Below are 5,878 nucleotides of genomic sequence, written 5' to 3'. Positions count from 1 at the left end.
TGAAGGTGTCTGAACAGATGGTTTCTTTGTTGAAGCAACGCATCACAGGTCCCCCATATTATTGTCTTCTCAATTCAAACAACCAAATGGTGAAGCAACGAGCTCTTCCTTTCTTGAAGTCCTACTTCAGAAATGCTCTACCTGCAATTTACCTTGGTTCGTTGTGTTGTCGATTAAACTCAATGTTTACATGCATCGGCGAATTTTTCAGGCACACGCGAACAAAAGAGATGTTATTCGTAGCCTTAATGACCGTAAATGGTAGCGAGATGCTGGTATCTCACTCCCTCTCTCTCAACGCGAAGCTGCATTATTTCAGGACATAATTAGAAATTAATTCTCCCATATCCCGTGTTCACCAATCCTCTGTTAAACAGAAGACAACTCTCCTGACGTGTTGAGCTTCCGTTTCCAATGGTACCATCGAGCTGGAATGCGTTCCCTCCATTGCGACCTTTGATGTGATCGACCTGCCACTCCGTTCCTGAAGGCTGTTGTTACCAATATAATACACCTTCACAAAAGGTAGTCGAATTGGCCATTGATGTCCCGGTCTGGTTGCGATCCAACGGATCAGATTGGAACATGATCATTAATGAAATATCATACTGATGGTGTGTCGGGTGTTAGGACGGACTCGGTGGGTCGATTGGCCGTGATTCATTACCGACAGCTGGAATCTTCTCACAAGAAACTCTGGCTGGTAAAACTTCCTGCTGTCCAGAAATGTATCGGCACATGGTTCAGTTTCAGTTACATGCTTCTATTAACTTAAAATCCGCGGTGAAGAGAACCAACGATACCGACTTTGACAGAAATTTTAAAGGCGCCGTTGAACTTAGCTCGTGAGCTGCACCGCCACCATGTGGAGACCGATGGAATATAGAGGACAGAAGATGTTTTAATTCTTTGCTTTATAAATGCAACATAGTTCAGTTACCTGTTACCTGCTGCACCTTGACCAACACTCCACAGGAAGTTGTTACTGCATGGCACTGTATATATCGCATAAATTTAATACCTGTCATTGAAAGCGGAGAGGACCGGATGGTGGAGAATTTGAACAGAAGGTCTGATATATGAGATGAGGAAATGCAGTCTGGGTCATCCACGAACCCCGTTATGTTTATATCTGTTTATGTTCTCCTGTAAATTTATATATATATATTTATTATATAATTTGTCTTTCTGTAACTTACCTTTCTCGCGTTTGAAATACAATGTGCTGCTGCTGGAAAGGCAAATGTTTAACAGCGGATGTTCATCGTATTTACACCCTGGATGTCAATGACAAAAAAAAAACTTGAACACAAACTGACAGGTGAGTCTCAAGTTCATCCCGAACACTGGAGTCCAAACAATGTTCTGCCCAGGACTGAACTGGGGATCCCGCTTTATCTCGCTGGTTTTATCTGGTTTTGAGCAGAGTCATTTCCGCGTTTCCTTCACGTAATAAATAGTTGCGCTGATCAGACGGCGTCAATTAAACATACAATGATGATAATTCCAATGCTGCTTGAAGATGCTCAACTGCTCTTCTTGATGTTAAAACAATAAAAACAGAGTTGAGATCAGTGTAACAAGTTTCCAGGTGGTCATTGAAACTGTGCGACACGGGACGGACCAACCCGAGGTCAGAGTGCAATGACGTTTGTTGCCGCCACGCCGCAAACACTTGGCTGCCAAAATCAAAACTCGTTTAACAGAACCCTGACCTGGGCTGAACCTGAGGGTTTCCGGTAAGATACCAGGTTAGCACAGGGAAGGTGAGCGAGACTGACCAGAAATGGACGAATACCTTGTTACATTGTAGTACGGGAACCTGCAGTGGAGACGTTTCAAAGATCCAAGTGCATTTATTATTAGCGTATGTATACATTATACAACCTTGAGATTCGTCACCGTACATGCCAGAAACCCAAAATAATTCGGAAAAACTCCTCCGATCCGCACGCCCCGACTCGTTCTCGTCCTCCTCCCGATTACATCTCGACGGCGGACTGTGGAGAGGGTGTCTCGGCCCATTGATCAACAGCTCAGATCACTGAGCGCTTTGCACGGTTTCTGTGGTGTAGTGGTTATCACGTTCGCTTTACACGCGAAAGGTCCCCAGTTCAATCCTGGGCAGAAACATTGTTTGGTCTTCTGATTTTACGATGAATCTGAGACTCAACTGTTCAGTTCGGATTCAGATTTTCTGTCATAGGCACCCAGAAGTGCAAACGCCATAAACGTTCACATTTCCAGCAGCAGCACAGCGCATTGCATACCTGACAGAGATAAATGACATTAAGTTGAATTAATATAAATTATGCATCCTTTACAGGAGAACGTAAGCAGATTTAAACAAAAGGAGGTTGGTGGATTTTAAATCGCTTTCTTTGTCTTCCCTCTCCCTCTCCTTCCTGCAGCAGGCAGTCAGGATGCTTTGAAATGTGCGTATCTAGAAAGTTCTTAGGATTTGGGGACCCAAACGCAATTTCTTCAACCGTTTTAGGTGAATCAGGCACTTTTTCATCACACAGCTGGCATGTACAGACCGTGTGAGATCTTCCGTGCTATTCAGGTGAGGAACATAAAGCTGTTCACACTCTCTACCCCAAAACTACTGATGTCAATAGGACTAGCCTGTCTAGAGGTTAATGCAAATATCCAATCAGTCAATCATGTGGGAACAGTTCGATGCATAAAATCATACAGACGTCGTTAAGAGGTTCAGTTGTTGTTCGCATCCATCTTCAGAATTGAGACGAACCGGGATCTAAGTGACTTTTCCTCTAAATGATTATTGATGGCAAACTGGCGGGTTTGTGTTTCACAAAACTCACTGTTCTCAAGGTATTTTCATGCACAACTGTTTCTATGGCTTACAGAGAATTGAGGGGAAATAAGTGAACAGCATTTCTATGGGCGAAAACTGCCTTTTTAATGAAGGAAGCCAACTGCTTCAAGCTGACAACAGCAATAGTAACTCGGATAACCAAAGGTTACAAGTTAAATGAAGATGAACAATTGTGAACTCAGGATATATCGAACATTCAAGCGAATGGTCGACAGAAACGGAAGACCACAGCGATATATTCTGTGGTTTAGTACAAGAGTAATCGAATGATAATGCCACTGAGTCCAGGTGTGAAGCTTATGAGATGGGAATGTAGTGTCTGCAACATGACACAGTGAACTTGATGTGATGTTGAATCCTTGTCCAATGGTTTTATATGGGAACAAATGAGCTCACTACAACTGAAAGGGCAATCGAATTCCATGCTCTGTTCTCCATCGATGAATATTGCACATGAGTGAACAGAAGGAAGATAGCGATCTCACGAATGCAAAAAAACAAGATAAATTGGACAGCAAGACAACAATGATAATAACTGCTGTATCGAAGTTTACTTCACGACCTTTATATTTCCGTAAGAGCGATGTTTGGATATAATTGTACAGGGTTCAACAAAGATCCGTGCTGTAGTTCTGTACTTAGTTATATTATAATTGTCAACGAAATGAAGGAAGTATTGGGTGATAACACGGCGGTTCAAGGGGCTCACTCACCGCAATGAGAAGATTTTCTTGACCCGAGTAGCTATAATCGAACTTCTAATCCGAGAACACTTTAAATGAGATCGATATACTCTAGAGTTTAAAAGAACGATAGATATTCATATTGAAATATGTGAAGTCGTTAAGTGAATTGCATTATACATACTGGCAAGTTTAAAATCACAAAATTCGGACTCTTCGGAAAGTAAGAGTAGAAGAAGTTGCATATCCCTTTCTGAAATTGCGTGGCTGATTTTTCAGAGGAAGTCGTCAGCATTTGGGGAAATCTCAGGGAAAAGGCTCTCTGAGGAACGAGCATAGAATTATAGCTGATACATGTCTCAATGGGATCATAGTGCTCTTTGGTGCAGATTTGATAAACATTCCTTTCTGCTGAGTAATAATGCTATATTTCCTTTGCTTCCTCCTAAAATGTTAGTCGATAATTTATCTGCGGCCGCGTAGATTTAATTTGCTGTCCAGCACTTCTTCAAAAGCGGTCTTACATAATTGATCGGCATCGGCAGATCACAACCAACATAGAAATATTGCATAGTTCTCCAGTAGAGGATTTTACTGGCTCAGAAATTAATTAACAGCACTGTTGGAAATGTAACAAAGTGATGGAAATATTGATGGTGGTCTTATTTACCAATTTATTTGGCTACATTATGTTAAGAAATAGGTGTTTCCACTGTGTGTATGGAAAGAAATATTGGAATACAGCATTTAAGAAGGAAGTAGAACTTAGGACATTTTGTGTAAATGAGGCATTTTGCCCTCTGACAATAGTGGAAGTTCGCCAAATAATAGTCCGTAAACATCATGGCTGATGTCACGGTACCTTTGCAATAAAAGTATCTTAAACAAAGAAAGATCAACACCTCGAGATCAGGATTGGCTGAAAGTTACAACAGTGCGAGGTAAGTGTGAGGAGTAACGACAATCTTTCAGAAAGCAAGAAAACAGAGTACATATAAAATGGAGAAATCAGAGTACAAGTTAGAATAAATAAGTGAAAATATAAACACTCCTGCCGGACGAAAATCAATGAAGTACTCATTACAAAGATGGAATGCAAATAACAGGAAATACATGGAATCGAATTCCTTAGAAATCGCCGATGGCATTTCAATGTTTTATCACTCGGGAGGAAGTATTAAATCTAATCTTTCGCTGCCTTTGTGAATGCAGAACCAAAGGTACAGTGAGAGATCTTTTGATACAATTAGTTACAAAAGCAAATAAAAATTACATTTCTTAAAAAGGAATACTGATGCGAATATCGGGCATATTATCTGCGTTCACCCGCTTTGGAGATAATTGTTATTGGCTATACACATACTTGGTGCAGCGTCTCTGCCTCCCAATATTATGAGCAGAGGACAGTAACACTGGGACGTGAAGACTACAGTAGTCTAGCGCTATGTGCTTCGGAGCATGTCCGTGATGAAAATAGGATTTCCCAGCCGTAGGAAGATTTGGTAAGATTCTAATTGACTCTTAATAGTAATGTTCCAAGTCTCTGTTTGTTTGTGTAATTTGGTAAACACAATGACTGAACTGACAATGTGACCATTTCGGTGTCATAAATTGGAAATGAGATACAAACATGAGACGAGCAGTGACAGTGAACGAACGCGATAATCAGCCCGCAATGAGATACGGCGTGGAGCAGTTGAGAATGCGAAGAAGATTCCGATCGTCAGGAGATGGAGAACAAATCACAACACAGCGCTCTCAAGAAAATGCGCTTCAATTATTTTAGTGATTAAAGTTCCTGAATACTTTACAGCAATGTTTAGTTGCTCCTGTAAGTTAGACAGCGTCAGCACGTAAACAAATGTATTTCTGCAGCAACTGAAATTCTGCAGTAAATACTCTAGCATTTGAAATAGCATTTCTGATTCATTTCTTTTGGCACCTCTGATGTGATAGCAAAATCCTGAAACGTACGTCAGCCACAAGAAGATAAAGCTGCCAGAAATGCTGAAAAGTAATGTCACTGAACTCTTCCTGCTCTCCTTCACAAGATCCTTCAAATCACTCCCCATTTATTTCACTCCTCAGCCCCTTACGGACACGATTGGCTTCCGAATTGTATCTGACTGTCAGGGCGTTGCGCAGCAATAAGAAGTCGTGGAGTAACAGTGGTGTCTAACCAGTCAAATCCCACCCACACGGGATCTGCAAAGTAACTGCCTATCGCTACCTGTTTTCCAGGTTCATATGCAAAATAGATGGGTACGTCTTTCAGACAAAGAAGAACACCAGCAGAGGCTCGAACCGTCGCCGCAGCTTTCCCGGTGCAGCAGGAGGTCCTGAGATTTCGGCG

General features: G+C 41.6%; 1 non-coding gene across 1 annotated transcript; it reads left to right on the top strand.

The window, feature by feature from the left end:
- Positions 1-2,060: 2,060 nt before the first annotated feature.
- On the top strand, positions 2,061-2,133 carry trnav-uac (transfer RNA valine (anticodon UAC)). The gene has a single exon. It is a non-coding gene; the product is annotated as a tRNA-Val (tRNA).
- Positions 2,134-5,878: the final 3,745 nt, after the last annotated feature.

The sequence above is a fragment of the Hypanus sabinus genome, chromosome 10 (assembly GCF_030144855.1).
Source record: "Hypanus sabinus isolate sHypSab1 chromosome 10, sHypSab1.hap1, whole genome shotgun sequence".
Classification (NCBI taxonomy): domain Eukaryota; kingdom Metazoa; phylum Chordata; class Chondrichthyes; order Myliobatiformes; family Dasyatidae; genus Hypanus; species Hypanus sabinus.
This window is presented reverse-complemented; position numbering and strand designations above follow the sequence as displayed.